The sequence below is a fragment of the Canis aureus genome, chromosome 14 (genome assembly GCF_053574225.1).
Source record: "Canis aureus isolate CA01 chromosome 14, VMU_Caureus_v.1.0, whole genome shotgun sequence".
NCBI classification, from domain to species: domain Eukaryota; kingdom Metazoa; phylum Chordata; class Mammalia; order Carnivora; family Canidae; genus Canis; species Canis aureus.
The window spans coordinates 26996449-27018412 of NC_135624.1; the positions used below are offsets into that span (position 1 = coordinate 26996449).

General features: G+C 39.5%; 1 long non-coding RNA gene across 1 annotated transcript; it reads right to left on the reverse strand.

Moving 5' to 3' along the window:
• Positions 1-16210: 16210 nt before the first annotated feature.
• LOC144282874 (uncharacterized) lies at positions 16211-17383 on the reverse strand. The gene is made up of 2 exons (XR_013351283.1): positions 17256-17383; positions 16211-16406 (listed from the first exon to the last, which is right to left on the reverse strand). It is a non-coding gene; the product is annotated as an uncharacterized LOC144282874 (long non-coding RNA).
• Positions 17384-21964: the final 4581 nt, after the last annotated feature.

The window sequence follows — 21964 nt, forward strand, 5'->3', positions numbered from 1 at the left end:
CTGTCCCCTCTTTTAACTAGAAAATGGGGAGCTTCAAGTTGGCTGGCACATCATAATTCCTTACAGTTTTTGTCTTGAAACAGCAAAAAGTAGAAGCGGGTAGATCACTGTGGGCAGAAATGATGCTAAGGAATCATGGACTCAAAGAATACCCAATGGCTTGTGCCTGAGGAGCAGCACCCAACAAGATTAGTAGATTTTGCTAAACATTGGCCTTGATCACAAAGCAAGAAAATAAGTCTCAGCATATGATATTTAAAGCACGCAGTTCTCAGGAGAAGAGTATCAGAGTCCACATTAGCCTGGTTAAGGCTCCAGCTGTCCCCAATATTGAGGAACCACTCTGGTCTCTGCATTTTGTACATTAAATAAAGATCTTGAAGTAGTTAGGGAGAAGCTTGTTTATTAGCTGTGATGTTATTTGCTTTCAGGGCTGCCTTTTCTTACCACATTAATCTTGGGTATGCTGCTAATGTCTTTTCTGCATTGAAGTCAGGAGGCCGGTTGATATGAGGGCAGTGAACCATGAAATGCCTGTGTGGGTAATATATGGGGTCTGGCAGCTAGACTCTTCAGAGGCACAAATAGACTCCTTTCTTGTTTGATGGGAGTATTAAATGCATGGGTGCAGGTATGGCACATAGACTGGATAAGTACTAAATATTAAACAAACGCTATTTGTTATTATTGTCATATTAATATTATTTTTACATATCGTAAAGTGTCAAGAGTTTTGCTCTCAAATTTTAGCTTCTAGGACAAATATAGGACTTTGATCTATAATTTCAGGACTGAAATAGTCCATGCCAGGAAAGAAAGTATGATTTAGAGACCAGGTACAGATTTTGGGACCACATTTTTAGATTTGAATCCTAGTTCACCTACTTATTAACTATGTAAACTTGAGGAACTTATTTGCTTCTCTGACTTCTTGTAGTGATTGGATTAAGTAAGATTGTGCATGAAATAGACGTAGCATAAAATACTAAGTACCCATATTTGTAAAAAAAAATAAAAATACAAAAAATATTAAAATTTAAAGTTAATAATCTCATGTTTTGTACATTTATTTTTAGTTTTTTAAAGATTTTATTTATTTATTTTAGAGAGAAAGCATGTGGGGGGTGAGGGAAGGGCAGAGAGAGAGAGAGAGGGAGATGGAGGCCCAAGCCAACTCCATGCTGAATGCAGAGTCCACTTGGGGCTGGATCTCACAACCCTGATATCACAACCCAAGCAAAACCAAGAGTCTGATGCCCAGCCAACTGTGCCACCCAGGTGCCCCTATAGATTTATTTAGCTTTGTGTTTCCTTTCCTTTGATCAGTTCACCATGCTGTACCCGAAGCTCTGTTTCTAAAGGATCAATTTGACCACATCAGTGCCCTTCCTCAGACTCCTTACTGGTCTTCCTTTACACTCGGATAATCATCACAACAGGCAGTATCAGTGGTTCTGTGTGAGTACTAAGTGCTGTTCCCTGGAATCCTTTTGGATGGATCTCTTCTAAACCTCAAGTATTTGACCTCACCAACATCCAGTATTTTGCTGGATATTCAATGGAGATGCTCTGTATGTGTGCAAAGTTCTCTCTTTGCAGGTTTCTCCTCTCCAGTACTTGAAAATATAGCCACTCAGACTGTTTTCTTCAACTCAAGGATTCTAAAGGCTTTGCCTATTTGGCTTCTTCGTCCATATCACAGCCTGAAAATTTTCTCACTGGGACAACTGTAGGCTTCACCAAATTTTCTCCTACATCCTAGAAACCACTGCCCTTCATTACCTGTCTCCACTGTCTTAAAATCATCGTTTCATCTATTTTTTTCCAATTTTGCATTTGTTTTAGGTGTTACTCTATCTTGGCTGAAGGCAGATCTCTAACAGCTCACTTTTCATGGTACTTTCTCAGCTTAGATATTTTTAAACTTGATTGTACCAGACAAAAGGGCTGAGATCTTCTCATTCCTTTGCCAAATATAGGTGAGCCTAAATTCCCACCAGATGGCAACTTTCTTTACCATTTTGCATACTCTGCCTGGATTTCTGCCTTGGTTTCCTCCACTTCAGCTCTGCATTCCTAGTAAAACCCTCCTCAGAAGCCATGAAGACCAGTTCCTACTTTTTCTAGTCAGGCCCCACACCTTGCACATAGCCTGTGATCAGTATTTATCCCAGGATGTTACTGGATGTTTGGTTGTTGTTGTACTGCTGTTTTTGGCACTCCCTACCTAACACATTAATTTTTTCTGGATTGAGTATTCTTTAATACTTCTTATTTACTCCTCGTTTGGATATCCATTGATATCAATCCTTACCAAACCAAGACAGGCTATTTTATAATGCCCTGGACTCTTGAGCCAAATCTCTACCCCCAGTGCTCTGCCTGTGATCCATTCCCTTACCAACATGTGATCATGAGGATCCAGCATACTCTGAACTCTCAACTAAGGATACTGAGAAGCTAAACGGTGACAACTATGTGTTTTGTCCTAGGAGAAAAATATTCAGGTGCAGAGAAACTCCTGTTAAAGCTTAGTGAGTTGTCTAGTTAAAACTTCGTTTGCTATCTCAATTTACAAGTTAAAAAAAAAAAAAAAAAAAAGCAAACAAACAAACAAAAAACAGGGCCAGCCAAGTTTAATTGAATTTCCCAACATCACAGAGCTAATTAATGTTAATGGCAGTACTCAAACTCAGGTCTTCTGCATCCTAATTAAAATTTCTTTTCTTCTGGATCACAAACACTTAGATAGTTTTTTTGGTAAGCTATTTATTATTAACATTGTTCCTGAATAAGAGGGGAAAAACCCCACACATAACAACCCAATAATTGTGGCCCTCTAATTTTTTCTAGACCTGACTTAGATGGAAAACGTTTTCTTAAAGATTTTATGCGCTACCTTTCCCTAATTCCTTTCTATTCTGTAACATGGTACTCTACAAGGGAAACAAGAGAGAAACTCTTGGCTTCTGTTTTCATAATTCCTTCTGTTTTCTTAACTCCTTCTGGCAGCCATAACATGCCACAAACTTTCAGGCATCGTGTTCTGGCCATGCCAGAATTTTTAAGTTCCCACTTACCTAATTTGTACATGTCAGAGAAACAGGGCAGCTTGTACTATAAATCATTATTCTACAGAAAAATGTTTTCCAAATCTGAGAAGATAGGCCTAGTGGGGGTCCTTGATTTTCTCTTTTTCTCCCCATGTCAGTATGATCTAAGCCACGGACATGTAACTATTGTGTTTAGAGAGTTGGTGTGATTGGCACACTGAAGAAAATCCCTATGTCATCACTTTTTACACTTAAGATTATTGAAGAAGCAGCTACCAACCCAAGGGGACAGTAAATAGAAGTTGGGCAGTTGAGCTCAGTGGATCCCCACCTGGATTAAATCTGAGCAGAATTCAGAGCAGAGTAAATATTGTAGTTCTCTTATCCCTTCTTGCCAACTCCCGCCTCATTCCCTGGAGTGTGCCTGATGTGGCAAAAGTGTGAAAATAATCCATAATATCTAAATGAGATAGAGACAGGTTTGGGTCTAAAACATAAGTGTCTCCTCCCACAGTGTCTTATAGCTTGGAGTCACTGTGTTCCATTCAATGCAGAGCCATTCCAGCAACTCACAGGACTAACTCCGCAAGTTCTCAACTTTGTCAAATACTGCAATAACATTAAAGATTACAGTGAGGGCATAAGTGGAAGGCGATAGAAGAGCTGTGTTAGAAATTAGTTGGGATATTAAGGAAAAAAAGTGATTATGAAATAAAGAACTATTTAAAGTTATTTAATCTTGTGTAAATAATAGCTCAGTCTTCTCTTAGACACACACGCAGATCCACAAGTGATTCAAAAGATTTCTAGCCTGTCCGGCTGGCTCATCTTCCTGTTTTGTCATTTTTTATTTTATTAGGATCAGTGTTGGCTTTTGTAGCATTAAGCCTTGGAATCCTTATTTGTTAATATCTCCCAAACATTGACAACAGCAACAATAATTTTAATTGCATAGTTACTAAAATTAGGCCAGGCACTACCTAAGTCCTTAAACACCTGTACCCAGACAATAAGCAGGTAGATATAATTGTGCCATTTTTTCCAGGTAAGGAAATAGAATCTCAGAGAAGGTGAGTAACTTGCCCAGGGTCACACAGCTGGCAGGTGGTGGGGGGGTCAGGATTCTGTTTGATACCAAAGCCCTTGCTTTTGCAGTCACTAGAATTATAGCTAAGGGTAAATTATTCTTCCCTGCTCTCTCTGTTCTCCCAAATCCAAGGGTGGTCATCATTATTATAATCTTGGAGCTGCTTCAAAGACCGGGTGGCTCTGCAGATTCAACTACAGGATAAGAAAAGCAAACAAAGTGAGTGCTCATTTTCAGCCTTTATGTGGGTCTTTTCATCTTCAAAGTCCTTTGTGAATATTAAACAATTAATCCCCCCGGAAGCCCTCAGCACTGGGGGAAGCGAACGTTTCCATTAACGTTGATGAATGTCTATTGCTATTGGTGAAGTTCTTCCTTTCAGCCTGTGCTTCTAAAGCCCGAAAGCCTTTCCATATAAATGAAGCACATTTTCATTCACATGTCTCTCCCAGGTGTATGAGGGAGTTGCTGAGATGTCTAAACACAGGGCTTTTTAAGTACCTTTGAGGAGTTAAAAAGCTTTGCTGGTTCTGCTTCCTTAACACATACACACACACAACACAGTTTTTAGATAAATCAGAAAAGTTGATGGTTGTGTGTGTGTGTGTGTGTGTGTGTGCACATTGCTGGGTGGTTGTGTTTCACTCCAGACAAAATGGCACGTAGAGGTGACTTCTTGGTTGGAGCTAGAGCCATAGCTAAGCAGTACAGTTGTCTCTATGGTGCACCTGGTTAGCACATTTGGTTGCTAGCTGAGAGGTTAGTAGTTCAAACTCACCCAGGGATAATTTGGTCTTCTCTTCAGAAATATGTGAGCAATCCATTGCAGGAATTTATTACTCTTTTGTGAAGCACTAGTTCAGTGTTCTCTAAACTGGTCTGCTAAACCCCACCCCAGGTGCTTATTAAAACCACAAGTTCCAGGACCTTGAGATTCTGATCCCGTTGTTCTCCTGAGGTGCCTGAGAATTGGCCTTTAAAGACATATCTTCTGCCCCCAGGAAATTATTATTATCATTCAAGTTGGCACAGAATTTGTGTAGAAGGTAAAATAATTGGCTCCAGAGCCATGCTGCCTGGGTATGTGTCTGCTTCTCTACCTATCGACTGAAAAGTTTTGCAACACCCCTCTAAAGTAGCTGCTGGTGGCACCAGCACAGCATCCCACTGTGATTGTCTACATGCTGGTATCGGATATATATATATTTTAATTGTTTGTTTGTTGTCTGTCTTTCCTACTTCACCACCACCCAAACCTCTTCATTGCCTCTATGGTGGTGCTGTGTTGTATCCATTTAGCAAAACTGGAGCTGGATTTTTCAGAATTTCTTTTCTTTAAAGAACCAGGTTGGGGTGCCTGGGTGACTCAGTCGGTTGAGGGTTGAACTTTTGCTTTCAGTTCAGATCATGATCTCAGGGTCATGGGATCATGCCCCATGTTGGGCTCTGCACTCAGCACAGGAGTCTGATTGTCTCTTTTCCTCTGCTCCTACCCCCACCCTGCCCCTGATTGCACATTCTCTCTCTCTCTCTCTCTCTCTCTCTCTCTCTCTCCCTCCCCTTCTCACTCAAATAAGTAAGTAATATCTTAAAAAAAAAAAAAAGAACCAGGTTAGGGCTGGCTCTCAGAACATTTTGCTGGACATCTGAGAGGTGGGAGTGGGTTGTCACCATTCTTTGAAGGTTATCATTGGTTAGAAGTGGTGAGGAACAGAAGCAGAGGGGAGGAGGGTCCAATTGTACTCCGGTTTCCTCACTCCATGTTCGTCCCTTGCTGACTTACAGCCCTGCTGACCAACCATGGGCCTAATGCCAGATCAAGCTCTGAGAACTCAATAGAGATGGGGCTGTTAAGAGCCAATGGCCTTCAATAGATTGCTATATCACTCTGGGAGCTGGTCTTGCCCTTTAACAGTGAATGAATCAGAGCCCAGCAAACTCCTAATGGTTTTACTTTCAAAGAATTTAAATTCTATGGAGTATGAGACCTCGACTATCTGCTCATCATGATTTCCTCAGTACCTAGAATACAGCCTGGCACTCAGTAAGCTCTCAGTATCAGCAGAGTTGCTGTTGAAAGTGATAGCTTCATCCATGAATGGTGGTTATGATACTTCTTTCATTGAGTTGTGTGAGGACAGATGAAATAACATTTAAAGAGCTCAGTACTGTTCCTGGCAGATAATGCACAGGGATACATCGTTGTTGCTGTTATTCATTCTGTTGTTACGGCTTTGAAAAGATCAAATCCACCACAGGGAGCCAACAACATTATCCATACGTGTGTGATAAAATCTGTCTCAAGTCAGTGGTCTCCCAACTGCCTGGGTTTAGTCCTGCCATTGAATCAAAATGTCATCCCAGAGATGACATTATAAAGCTAGAGAGGATGCTAAAGATTTCCAGTATAGCACCTGTGTTCTAAAGATGAGGAAACAAGGACCTGAGAAGTGAAAGATTTGCCTGAGCTTATCCACTAGTTAGAAAGACATGTAAAACTAAAACCATGTTTCATTGAAGGAGTCCAGAGTCCTTTCTATGATCTTATGAAAAATAAAATTTTAAAACACTTTATAACTATGCATATATGTATGTGTGTGTGTATATATGTATAGAGAGATGTATACATATACACACATGGTAATACATATGCGTATGTATATTTTGTATGCATACTGGTATAGGGTTATAGGGTCCTGCTTTTCCTACAGCTAGGGTGATGATACATCCAAGTCACCTGGGACCTTACAGTTTATGCTTATGCTGTGGTTTAGTTATTAATAGTACCCCTTTCACTCTTAAGTGAACTTTCTGTGTACGCATTTAGAATGAGGTAGCCTACAGAGATGGACATGTGTGCATTGGTTATAGTCAACCAGAACATCGCTTTCACTTGGCAACAGTGACCACTTTGGGGATGAGTCCATGGTGTGATCAGAGCAGTAAACCTTATGCTGGGACTGCCGAGTGAGAAGCAGGCTCTTTCTTCTCCCAGATGGGCCAATCAGTGAAGATGCTAAGCATCTGACACTGCTCCATGCTTCTCCAGGGAGCCTGAACATGAAGCCAACATGAAACGAAACACAACCAGGAGATGGGAGAAACCAAATCCTAATTACTTATATTGCAAGTGCTTGATCAAGGCCTCTCTGAAGCTACACAAACTCCGAATGTTTCTGCTGCAGTTAGATAAGATGAGTTTTCTGGCACCTGCAATTCAAAGCATCCTAACTAAAGTACTGACTGAAAAACATAAATGTAATAAAAGGGATGGGTCACTTATGCCATTGTCCCAGTCCTCCTCCAAAATTGTTTCTGAACCAGAGTTGCCCCTCTGATAAGTTAGCAGGGGAGGTATGTCCCTGCATATCCTAACCTTCCCATCCCACCCCCATGCTGTGTAACTCAGTCAAACTGGACTTTGCAATACTGACTAAGCGTTCATTCATCAACACACATATGTTGAGCACTTTACAACCCCTAAATGTTTATCTTCTACTTGAGGAAAGTATTAAACTGTGGAATGGCAACTGCCAAACAACAGTGGAATTCCAAAAGCTCACTGCAGGCATTATGACTGACCCAGATTTGGTATGAAAGTGAGCAGAAAGAAGGCCTCAGAAGGGAATGGAGATGGAATTAACTTTGAGAATATAGGCAGGAATTTACCATCTAGTTATGAAATGACAGGGAGTTCTAGGAAGAGAGAAGGTACGCATGATCATACAGATGACAGATAGTTCAGGAAAGGCAGCCATTTGCTAGGAGCTTGGAAGAAAAGTCTAGAGAGACAAAACCGGAAGTTCCAGGACACCACACTAAAATCCCTGGATTTCTACACTGTAAGCAATGGAAGCACACCACATCCCAAAGAAGCCCCTGGTCAGTGTGTCCGGCTTCTGTTGGGCCACAGTAACAAGACGGCTTTGCTCTCCTCTTGACCAGTAGTTCAAGAAACTGCACACAGACTTTGCATAGCCTTCTTTACTGGTGTACCCCTCTGGCACCTGTACCCCTCAGAGAAGGCGGATCACACAGGATTCCAAACTCTTCTCTCCTCTCTGAATCCTTTGGCTAATTGATAGACAGCTTCTGCTTTATTTTCCTCCTTCCTTCTGTCCCTAATCAATTTTCTCTTGCTTCAGACTAATCCTTCCCTAAGCTCTCATGCCACGTCCCTCTCTTTCTCTTTTACAGATCCAATGATCAGATTTGCATTTTAGAAAGACTGTTCTATGGGCAAGAGTTTCGAGAAGGGAAAACGGGAAGCAATGAGAGATGGAAAGTTGTTACAGAAATGCAAGGGAGAGAAAAAGGAGTCATGGGGAGGATGGAGAGGGGAAGATGCTTTGCAGTGATAGCCACCACACATGTGGGATGGGATGCATGCATTTGGGGTCTGTGTATCAAAAAGCAGTTAGCATATGTTCTGAGAGAAACCTCAGCATGTGGAGGCTTAAATGGCATTCAGAATTGAATTTCCAGGCTCAGTAAATTTACAATATGCTTCCTCAATCCATCCCACCTCCTTGTTCCTCAGCTCAGTGAAATAGCTAAATAATTAAATGCTAAAATGCTTCTTGGATATGCTTTGTTGTTGAAACACATCTGCTACATGTTGGAGGAACCCTTCCTGGCAGATGTTCCTTTCCTTTGGCTTGTTTGTTTATCTATGGAAATGAATATCTTAAACCTCCTCCCCTGCTAAGCTTAATAAAAAGGAATCCTTTCCATACTCATCTCCTTCACTATGCCCCTTGTGGTCCTTTATCAAACTATTAAGGACATATGCTGTGCAACCAATTATTTTTTTTTTCCTGCTACTGCACTGCCTTAATCCAAGGGAAGGCCATCTTCAGCTCAGGACTTAGTGCAAGGGAACTAATTCACACACTGCATTCTCCCCCAAAGAAAACAGAGTGTCTGTAGTTGGGTGAAAAGATACTGGAAACCAGGACTCTAAAGACACTATGGTCTCTCTCATTAGCCCTGGTACAATGCAGTCTATTCTTTGAGCAATTATGTACTTCATGGGAGTTAGAGTTGTCCACTGATAAACTAGAAGATGGAGAAAACAAAAAATAAATTGAGACGCGATAGCCTATATTCATCCAATTTGGGGAATATTGGGAGCTGTGGAGATCAAGGAGTAGACAGGATTCAATATGTTTGCCATAAAGACCATGAACATAAAGGAAGATTTAATAAACTTATTGGAGACATTCATGGCCTCTGAATTTATTGAAACCCCTTGGTGAAGGAGTCACTAGGGAACTCTTAAGGAAGGCATTTGCTTTCTGTTTGTGCATAGAGATGGTCAAGATTATATGGGCTCAATAAAAAAACGTAACTAAGACATCTTTGAAACACAGATAAGGGAGGAAGAAAAGGAAATTTTAATTAAAGTCACATATGGTACAGCTTAACAGCATCAGAGACCATAGAGTCGGTTTTAAAATTATTTGCATGTGTCATAATATTGAAATGGGAGAAATAGATATCTTTTCCTTTAGGGTGAGATATGCGTTTGACTCATGAGTTTCATTTTGCATAGCATTTAATTTCACTAAGTCCTCAGAACCTGAGCTTTTAATCATGGTTGAGTTTCCTTCGAAGCATTTGGCTTCTATTTTATAGATGAGTGTCCTGCTGTAACAGAAGTGTTGTATTATAAAAAGCGCTAGTTGTCTACTTTTTGTTCCTGTGTGAGGAAAACTTATTTTCTCTCTAGATGTTTGTAGGATGTTTGTCTCCAAACTGGAAATTCATATGTCTGCCAGGATGTGTCTACATATACGCACATATGACTCTGATTTTGTGGAGCATACATGACCTCTATCCACCTACATGCTTTGTTGTTGGCTCAGAGATCTCCTACATACTCAGAGATTTCCTAAATACTTTCATTGCATTTATCAATTTCCTTTGCAGACACAACAATTCTGTGAATATGGGCAGGCCATTCTCTTTCCTAAACTTGTGTAATTTCTCTCGTCCTCTTTATTTTCCCATCTTTGTTTTCTCATGTTCTTCTCTACCATCCTGATTTGATTCTCCACACTCTTGTCTTTTCCGCCTCCATTCACCTTCATTATGGGTCTGGAATTCTGCTACCAGAATTTTTGGTATTTTTGCCTTTTTTTTTTTTAGCTCACCCAACCTTGTTTTCATTCTAGTCTATTCTTCTTTTATTTTAGACTACCTCTCTTTTGTGAATGTCTGCTCCTATTGAATAAATATTTTTCTTTTTCTTGGTTTATTTGATGGAATATTCAATCTAAAAATTTTCCATTGGGTCAAGATTTCATTTTCAGAAACATGTTCTTGTATTTTTCTCTCCTTTTTACAATTTTATATGCCCAATATTTTCTTAATACTATTTACCCAGCCTTGAATAAAGCAAGGTATCTGCAGACCAGGAGTTTACCAGTAATGTGTGGATTTCTCTAACTTGACTACCTGTTTGTCTAATGTTGGATTTCCATTTCCAATCTATAACTGGAGTGATGATGGGCAGGACTTCTAAGCCATTTTTTTCTGGTTTCTGAAAAGATATCTAGGTAACATGCCTTTATTTTATCAAACTGGGAACCTTTCCATCTGCACTGCACACAGGATATATTCTAATCTCCAAAATGCACTGTTTCTACATATCTTTTGTATTTGCTTTCATTACTCACTGTTGACAGTCATACTTCTAGAATCCAAAAGTCCTGACACTTTCTGCTTTGCTTTGTTCTTTGGGGATAAAAGACATCGATGGATGAGGAGATAAAGATAACTGATTACCCACTGGGGGACAAGGGTGTGTGCATGGAATCAGTGCTCATGCATTAGAAGTATGCTTGTCTTGTTTTAATTTTATGGATACCTGAATGTCTTCATCAGGAGAATAATCTAAGATGGGAGAATTTCCTTCTAATCTTCTTTGAAGCACACTTTGAACATGAATAAAACTATTTGCTGAAGACTGGGTAGACTTTTTTTTGAATTTTTATTGCAATGTGTTCCATTGAATTTAAAAGTATTATGAATCTTTTCAAAATTTAAGTCTTAATTTCAGGAAGGATGCACTTTTCCCTTATTCACTGTCATCATGGGCAGCAAGAGAATGGACGAAGCTGAATTAGGAACTGCTCAAATGCCAGATGCCATTTTAAACTGGAAGGCACCCAGCAATTAGCATCTGCTCAGTGCTTGGAACATGGTAAATGACTTACATACAAATGAACCTTTGGGATATTACCCATTCATAATGCCGGCACCAAGTGTAATATAAATCACCTAATTTCCCTTATATCAGTCCACATTTTGGCTCTAAGCCAAAGGCTGCAGAATACTAATTCCTTTAAAAAAAGATAAGATGAGGTGAAATCATAACTGTCATCACAGATTTAAAGATGAGAAATGGATAAAGAAGGAAAAAACTCTTCTATTGTGCACATGTAATTCTCATACATGTAATTTTCACAATCATGTATGACTCGTGACCATGATCCCATTTCTGAGATGAGGAAAACAAAGTGCAGCAGTTAGTAACATGCTCTAGCTGACACAGCCACAAGGTGAGAACCAGAAGCATTAATTCAGACCCAGATTGGCTGGCTGAATTCAGAGGTCAATTGCTGACTCTTAAGTACCTCACTTACAAACTCAAGAAGCACTGGAAGGATTCCTCTCAAATGTATTTCTGGTGACCACATGCACATGGTACAAAGAAGTCCTGCCTTTGGGTCTTTACTGTCCAATGGAGACACTTATTCTTGCCTGTTGCAGTCTCTTCTTCCCTGGCCTGACATAAGCCCAAGAGGGAGAGAGAGAGGCTAGAGGCTGAACAAATAAAATCCTCCACTGCACTTGACACTTCTCTTCTCCTTTATTGTCCAGTCCTGGTCTTTGGACCAAGCATGGGCTAATGTCATCAAATACTTGAAAAGAATAATTGTTCTTCATACGTAAAAACTAATTCACCTACATTTCATGAATATTTGGATTTTCTTTCAGTGGATACAATGTTTTCTGCACTGCCTCTTCCATCCTACCACACCTCTACCCTTTGGGGATCGGTGTTGTTTAACTGAAACTTGGGCATGGAGAAAGGGTGGGTGCAGAAAGGTCTGGGGGATACAACCCTTTGTTAAGGAAAAGAGCGAATGTAACTGACTTACAACTCTGCGGAGGAAAGGAAATGTTGCTTAGAATGCAATGAACAGAAATCTCACAGAGGAAGACATAGACATGGCCAACATGCACATGAGAAAATGCTCCGCATCACTTGCCATCAGGGAAATACAAATCAAAACCACAATGAGATACCACCTCACACCAGTGAGAATGGGGAAAATTAACAAGGCAGGAAACCACAAATGTTGGAGAGGATGAGGAGAGAGGGGAACCCTCTTACACTGTTGGTGGGAATGTGAACTGGTGCAGCCACTCTGGAAAACTGTGTGGAGGTTCCTCAAAGAGTTAAAAATAGACCTGCCCTACGACCCAGCCATTGCACTGCTGGGGATTTACTTCAAAGATACAGATGCGGTGAAATGCTGGGACACCTGCACCCCGATGTTTCTAGCAGCAATGTCCACAATAGCCAAGCTGTGGAAGGAGCCTCGGTGTCCATTGAAAGATGAATGGATAAAGAAGCTGTGGTCTATGTATACAATGGAATATTCCTCAGCCATTAGAAACGACAAATACCCACCATTTGCTTCGATGTGGATGGAACTGGAGGGTATTATGCTGAGTGAAATGAGTCAATTGGAGAAGGACAAACATTATATGTTCTCATTCATTTGGAGAATATAAATAATAGTGAAAGAGAATATAAGGGAAGGGAGAAGAAATGGGTAGGAAATATCAGAAAGGGAGACAGAACATGAAGACTCCTAACTCTGGGAAACGAACTAGGGGTGGTAGAAGGGGAGGAGGGTGGGGGTGGGGGTGAATGGGTGACGGGCACTGAGGGGGGCACTTGACGGGATGAGCAACGGGTGTTATTCTGTATGTTGACAAATTGAACACCAATAAAAAATAAATTTATTATTAAAAAAAAAGAATGCAATGATGAGTCTTCACCCAACACATCAATTCTGGACCACAGCTGATTTAACTTCTTTCTTTAGAACAGACTGGAAGGTAGGAAGTGGGGCATGCTCTCATGTGCATTGGCCTGCCAAATTGTGTGCCACTAGATGTTGTATAAGCTGTCCTCTAAAATCTAAAGAGAGGTGAGACACTTCCATAACATCTTTTATGATCAATATTTTTATATCATTCTTACCACCAGTGTGTTTTTTAAAAAAGATTTTATTTATTTATTCATGCAAGACACACACACAGAGAGAGGCAGAGACACAGGCATAGGAAGAAGCAGGCTCCATGCAGGGAGCCCGATGCGGGACTCGATCCCAGGACTCCAGGATCACGCCCTGGGCTGAAGGCAGGTGCTAAACTGCTGAGCCACCCAGGAATCCTCCCACCAGTGGGTTTTAAAGAATCTGCTATCATCATCCCTTGGTGGTATGTGAGCAGGAAATAGGCAGAGACCACAGGATATTTCTGGCAATACTATTATAAATGATTAAAATTCCTTCTCTTACTTCCTCCAGCTTCTTCTGTCTTCTCCTCCCCATCTTGCTATGCTTCAATCGTTCTTGCTCTGCTTGGAGGTTCCTATAAAAGTGCTGCACCTGTATTCTCAAAACTCATTTTAGAGCAGGGACAAATAAAAATTAAAACCATTTCTGGAGAACAATCACTAATTCTCCCACAATCATGGGAGATCCCTCAGGAGTAAGAAAGAGCTACCTCTTGTGTTTTTAAATAGCTAGCATGTCATCCATTCTCCTTGGGCATTGCCCTAGAGAAGATGTTTCCAAGAATTACACCTTTATCAGCTGTGTCTACAGAGCATCTAGGAGTTAGATGGAGGAAAAGAAAAACAAACAAACAACAAGTTAAAAAAAAAAAACAGAAATCAATCATCTGAGTACTGGTTCCATGTACACTAAGTAAATGGATGTTTGATTTTTTTATTTTTTAATCTGGATGCTAGATCCCCACATCTGATTTATTGCTTTACACCCCAAAGCACCTAGCACTCTGTCTTGCACCTGGCATATACACCCAATAAATATTTATTGAATGAATAAATGCATGAATGAAGATAATGCATGGATGTGGGCAACTGATGACATTATAGGGAAAGGACTTGAAGATATAAAGCCTTGAGACTCTCTTTTTCATTGACAGTGATAAAATTTAAAGAAAATGGAACTTCTCAGAGTTTTTTTTATTAGGATTTTATGAATTCCCTAATGCAATATTCTTGATCGCCGCATGCTAGACAAAGGTAGCAGATGAGGGATAGTCCTTTAACTCAGATGACACTCAAGTTAGAGTTGCAGGACTTATACTAGAGTCTGTGTGTAGTTCATCTATATGTCTAAATCAACAACTGGTTACATAAAAACAAGGAATTAAAGGAGATAATATCCAGCATTATTCTGTATGAAGGGCAGCAGGACAAAGGTCAAGAGGTTAGGAAGAATGAGGAAACATTTTAGCCAAATATAAGAAATGCTTTTCCTGCAACATGAGCTTCCACCCAAGAATGAGAAAAGCAGTTCCACAAAGCAGTTTTTTCCTCTGGCACTGGGGACATTCAGCACATTTATTATGTATAAAGTACCTAGAGTAGAGCTTTGACATATAAGAATATTATAGAAGCATTTCTTCAATAAAACAAAAGCTGGAATACCTGAAATACTGAGTAGATGACTCCTGTGTTTTCTAAAAGTCGGCTTATGTGGTGGCTGGGCGATTTTGGATGAAAGTCACAAATAGGCTCCAGGATTTTGGGGCCCTAAGAAAATTTTACTGAAAGGCTAATTCAGGAAAGTGGACCCATAGGAGTGAAGAGAGACCAAAGAGTTGGTTTGGAAGGGGACTTAGGAAGATCCAGAGGCTCCAGTTCCCATCTCTGCAATGAATGGGAACTCCAGCTATTTCCAGTCTTTTCACCATACTAATTCATTTTCAAGTCCCAGAAAGTGGAGCACCTGATGGAAGGACCTCATCTCTTGGGCCATGTATGCTACCTAGGTTGCTTGATTAATTGGAAAATCAGACTATGGCAATTCCAGAGATAATTCCTCAAGAAGAAATGAGAGTATGATTTCCAAAAGGAAGTGTAATAGATACTGGGTAAGCAAAAAAACCTCAAAGGCCCATTAAGCCTCTTCCTGTGGAGGCTAAAGGTAGAAGCCATGGGACTAGGTAGGGGAATATTAGCCGTTCCAGTGAGAGATAAGGGTGATGACTGCTGGTGTAGTGATGAGAAGTGGTCAGATATATTTAGACAGCTGTGATTTTCCTGTGTTTTTCCCTGGATTTGAGGGGAAACAAGGATTTATTAATCTGGAGGCTTGAATCATGAAACTTCTGGCATTTGGTTGACAGTTATGAATTTGTTTGTTTTTGTTTTTGTTCTGCTTTGTTTTGTTTTGTTTGTTTTAAAGCCTACTACTTCATTTTGTCTCTGCTGCTTGGATTATCACTTTTTTATTATTTAAAATTATGGAATGTTGCAAGCAATAGTATTTGAGGTTAACCTTCACCAATAAGACTTTGGAACAATTAAAAAAAATGGTTGGTTCTGCAGAGCTCTGGTAATAAAACATTACGAAGTCCCACTGGATGGGGTTCATCACCCCCTGATTCACTCCATGAGCATTTTGTCCACAGATAGACCATTGCCTAATAATTTTTTCTGATGATGACAAGGAAGACTGAATTCATAACTGGATATATGCACCTTCTCTTCCTAACGTGCATCTAGTTACTCTGGGTAGAACAAAGTCATGGGCTTGGGAAGCAGCATTATCTGCATTGTCCCTTGACTAGGGGCTCTGTAAACAGACATCTTGCCTGAATCCTGTGCCAGCAATATATTCATTGTCAAACTCGCTATGCAAATAACTGAACCCATATACATGTCTCAGTTTATTTCATTGTAACCCTCCATATGTGTGGGTGAAGTTAGATAACACATGTAATCAGACAGGCACCTATTCAGCCCTCACAATAGAGGACTATAGTTGACATTTTTATTAATATTAATATTACAACTAACAATAATGTCACCACTGTTACGTTATTGAGTATGATCCATTTCAGACACCCACGGCTGGTCCAAGGCACATTTGTAAAGATGGCCAACCTGTTCTACCAGACATTTTTCTTCAAGAAGAGAGGAAAAGTACCTAAAATATAAGCAAAACACTCTAAGAGAAGTGGAGGGAGAGACCTCAGAGCCTGCCATTCTTTATGCTCAGAACACCTTGGAAATGGTTCTACTACCCTGTGCAAAACAGAAACTTTTAGACTCTCAAGAATAATTACAGTTGATGCAAAACAGAACAAATGAAAAACAATTAATAACCAGAGAAGCCCCATTTTCTCTTTCCATCCAGGGCATAGCTTCTTAAAAGACTTTTTCTTTTCCGAATAAAATCAGATGAAATCAGAGAGGAAGATGAACCATAAAAGACTCTTAACTGTAGGAAACAAACTGAGGGTGCCTGAAGGGGAAGTGAGTGGGGGGATGGGACATTTGGGTGATGGGCATGAAGGAGGGCACATGATACAATGAGCCCTGGGTGTTATATGCAACTGATGAATCACTAAACTCTACCTCTGAAACTAATAAAAACAATTAAGTCTTCTATTAAAAAAAGACTTATTTTCTTATTATAAAAATACTATCCATAATCTATCCAAACAGAGAAAACACTACTGGATTGTGCTAGCTAACCACCACATTAGCCAATTGCTGTTGGCATTTCCAGTAGCACTTTGTATGTACATAAATCTGCATAGAAACAGATTTGAATGGAATGCAACTGAAATGCTTTTGGAAATGAAGGGGGTATAGGTTATAATTTTGAGTGGGTTAGCTCTCGATACCCCATTAAGTGGAAAACCACTTAGGACATAGATCCCTTTTCAGGCTACGAAGTTATTTTGAGGGAATCCAATCCCTCTGGACTGTTATGGTCGACATGAACCACAACAACACTTCATCTTGTAAAACCTAAGGCATTTCCACTGACTTGATTCGCAGAATGCTGTGCTACAGGGGTATCAGTCTTGCATCTCTCCTTTAGTGACCCTTGTTTAATTGGGGCTTTAATAAAATCTCAGAGTGTTTCAGTTTTGTAGGAGTTATTAGAATATCTGGTTCCCATGACTACTGACATACAATGTGCATTACATTGGACATTACATTGGACGTGCAGTATTCTAGAACCTTTGTGAGGGGAGGAAGTAGCAAATCCATTCCACGGATGAAGAAAGCAGAACCCAGAGAGATGACAAGATTTGTCCCAGTTCACACAACCTTTAAGTGGCACAGTAGAATAAAAGCCTACCTTTTGACATTAAAATCTTCTCTTTGCTCCCTATGGTTCCTGTTTCATTGTTTTGAGCTGAAGTTGCCATTTGCCTCTTTCTAACAAACACTTTGGGTTCTGAAATTGGATTTCCAGGCTGCTGATTCCAATGACTCTTGCTTGAAATAGGCAGCCATTGAGATGGCCTTTTAGGAAACCAAACAGCCAAAGTGGACAAGGCTCAAAGAAAAACGAAAACAGTACATTCATTTGGGCTTCCTGCCCATTCTCTGAATCATTCAGAGAGGATCATGAAGAAGAGTAAAGGCGCATTTTACTGTTAATGGATTTTAACTCACTTTTAATTCAACAGCAAATGGAAGCATCTATTGTTTTTGCAGATCTAACATCCCATTATTCCTCTGAAGTACCACTGGCTGACTGTTTTTATCAATGTTGGCATGGATACAAGTCTAGTAAAATGCAGAATATTTTAATACAATTTACATTTTCTTCCCAATTACCATTTAATTCACTTGATACTGGCCACATGGCAAACTTGTCCACATCCTAGACACCAGTTCTCTAGTGTTTTTTTATTTGAGCAATAACATTTAACACAATTTACTTAATTGAAAAATAATATATGTACACTGAAGCGCACTTGGAAAATATGGTAACTTATAAATTAATAAAATAAAGATTGTTGTGGTCCAACTATCCAGAAACAAAGACAATTAATAGTGTATGATGTGTGATATTTTTACTATCATAAGCACGTATTTTTTTAACAAAGTTGAGATATTTTCTATATAAATTTATAACCTGCTTTTTCAAACTTAATAGTATATTGTAAACACTTATTTAAGTCATTAGTGTCTCCTAAGACTTTATTTTTTAAAGCTGATTACTTGGCTTCATAATTTTAAAAACTAATTTTTCATTGTTGGATATTAGTTTTCTTATTTCTTAACTTCTATAATAATACTCTTAACACATCATTGTACACAAATTTTTGTGCACAGCTATTTCTGTGAGGAATGTTTTTGGCTGGAAATTCAAAAAAAAATCTATCTACTAGTTCTTAAATGATATAGACATTTTTTCAAAATAACAAGACGTTTGGAAGTAGAAAGCCCAGTAGGGGCACCAGGTAAACGACACCAAAGAAAGACTCAAACTCTTTCTGTCTTTTTCTGTCCCTGGTCTGAGTATTTGCTTTTTATTTTTATGCTTTTGGAGCTCATTGTTGCAATATGGCTACCATAGCTCCAGGCATCACATCTGTACTCAAGGAAAGACGTAGTGGGAGCTAATGATGTTGGCCACATTCCAACAGTGTGATATCCATGTATTCATTCTAGATGCAAAGAACTCTGGGAAAGTGAGTATTAGCTCTTTTAACATAGATATAAAATGAGGTCATGAGGGAACGGAGTTGGCAGTAGGTGTTAAGTTGGTGAACCAACGATGTCTGCCATAATCTATAATATAAAATAAGAATTTTCTCTCTATAGAAAAAAAACCCCAAGAAGGGATACCTTAGAATTTCATTTTTTCTCTGATATAAAAGAAAAACTTATTCATCCCAGAAAATTACAAAAACTCAGAAAATCATGAAAAAGAAAATAAAATATTTTATAACCTCACCAAGCAGACATAACCAGCCAATCTTCCAACAATGCCATATATGCATCTAGTCTTTATCCTGTACTAGCTCAGACAAGTCTATGTGAAAACAGGAATTAGAGGTTGCTGTAGTAGACATGATTACTAGTCCTAAAAATCCAGATGAATACCTGATGGTCAGGCTTTCAAGTTCAGCCCAAGCAACTCTTTCTAATTTTGTACTTGATAAAACTATATCTACCCCAATAAGTTCATTGACTGTCATGGAAGACAAACATTAAAACAAATAGATATATATATTTAATAATACAATCATACACAAAGTATTAAAATAGTACTGAGCAGAAGTAGTTCTTTCGGGGGGGTGGGGAATGGTTAAAAAAAAAAAAAGCTTCCCAGAGAAGATGATTCTAGAATAAGTTTTAATGTTTAATTGTTATTTTCCATTAGGACAATAGTCAGTTGTAGTGATAGAAATGATCGGTCAATATTCAGAAAACAGCACACGGAACGCTTACAGGGGTGAAAACAAAGATTACGTATTTGAAATTACATATAAATGAGGGTTTGACAGATTACAAATTTTGAGAGATGGCTATTATAAGTAAATCATTCTGGAAAGAGAAACAAGACTTTATTCTTTTTTTTTTTTTTAAATTTACTTATGATAGTCACAGAGAGAGAGAGAGAGAGGCAGAGACACAGGCAGAGGGAGAAGCAGGCTCCATGCATCGGGAGCCTGATATGGGATTCGATCCCGGGTCTCCAGGATCGCGCCCTGGGCCAAAGGCAGGCGCCAAACTGCTGCGCCACCCAGGGATCCCAGAAACAAGACTTTAAAAAGCTTAGCAGTTCATGCAACAGAAGAGCCACTCTCTTCTGCACAGGTGTTAATAGAGTCTTGAGGTAGGGGCTGAAGCAAGGAGGTGTCTTGACCATATTACCTGTTAGAAAGATCACTCTATCAGCAATGTCTCCTCTAGATGCACAAGACAGGCAATCCGTTTAGAATCCATTGTGACAATAGGTTTTACCTCCTCTGGAAACCTCTTTTTCTGAGAAAACAGCACTGAGGAACTGCTAGTATGCACTCCATGATCTGACAGTCCCAAGGATAATCACCAACGTCCTCCTCCTCCTAGCAGTAACGGTAATATCTTGAACAACTTCCATGTTCCTGTCACCAGAACTAGGAGCTTTATGTGTGTTATATCACAAGAATTCCAAGGAGCTGCTTTTAAAACTATATTCTTGGATGCCAGTGTTCTGGATAATTGCAGTCATGACATGGGGGCTGAGTATGTCAGGCTCAGTTCCTGCTCCACCTCCACCTGCAACTTTAAAGGAACAGTTATTTATTTTACCTCATCACAGGATAAGGAGTTTCTCTACCTCCACCTCCTACCTGGCTTCCAATACCTTTCCACCTCCTTTGTTGGCGGGCCATATAGTAAATTGAGACAAAGAAAAGAGGTGGTTTATACTATAATTCAAAGTGTAGAAAAAAACCAAACTGTTTTAGCTTAATAACATCAAAAAGCCAGGGGTGGGAGGTCCTGCAAAGCTGGATCTAGTAAGAGTCTGGATTGTCTTAGGGATGATTTGACTTTGCAAAGGAATATTCTCTTCACCTGTCTTCTCCACTTATATACAACCCAAGCGAAAGAATCCTGAGTCTAAGAGGACAGGTAGTATGGCAAAGCATCTGGGAGAAGCTAAGGATAAGAGAAGAGGGTTTTAGGAGTCAGGGGCATGGTAAGGGAGGAGTTGAATGGAAGGGAGACTCAGACAGGAGGAGCAGGCAGTTAAAGCTAACGGATCTCCATCCTCTCCTAGGAGCTGGCAGTCTGGTTAGAATAGAATCGAGAACCATTTCCAATTCTCCATGAGTTCCTGGATTATTATAATAGGAAAAATAAGCCTAAAGAAGGGTCAGGGCTACATGGGTGCTGGCTGCAGACTCTCAGAGACTAATGAATTCTTCTTTTTCTCAGTTTTCTCATCTATAAGATGAAGATAACAAATACTACATACTTCTTACATTGATGAAAGAAAGAAGATAAAATAAGTTAGGAGCTTTGATTTGTGCTTTGGGGTCAGCAGACTCTGTGTAAAGGACCAGATAGTAAATATTCTCAGCTTTGCAGTCCATACCATCTCTATCACAGCTACTTAACCTTGTTCTTACCTTGTCCTTGACTGAGGGAGGCAGCCATAGACAATATGTAAACAAAAGTGTGTAGTTGTATTCCAATAAAACTTTATTTACAAGAACAGATGATGGGCCAGATTAGGTCTGCAGCTTTAATCTATGGGCCCATAGTTTAGAACATTACTGGATTTAACTGTAAATGATTCATAAATATTAACTATTATTAATTGATCACCATGTCTTTCCAGATTGTTTCCATTTGACAATTAGCCAACAGTAAAAACTTCTACAATAATGTCCTATAGCAATTTTCCAAAGTCAAGGACATAATAAAGTGATTACTTTATATTGGACTTCCCTATAAAATGTACTTTTATAAACAAGTCTTGCTTTAAAAAATATATGTGTGTTAAAACTGATAGACTAGATTTGACCCAGCTCCCTTCTACTGCCACAAATGCTAATAATCCCAGATATTCACAACTCTTCTCCATTAAGATTTAGGTTTCAAGACTTCTTTGTAGGATGTAGGCTTTGGCACAGCTTGTACATGGGGATAGAGCCAATTTTTAACAAGACTGGTTCTCCTCAGCACCATTCTTACTGCCATCACTGTTACTATCATCCAGAAAATTCTCATTTCTCAAAG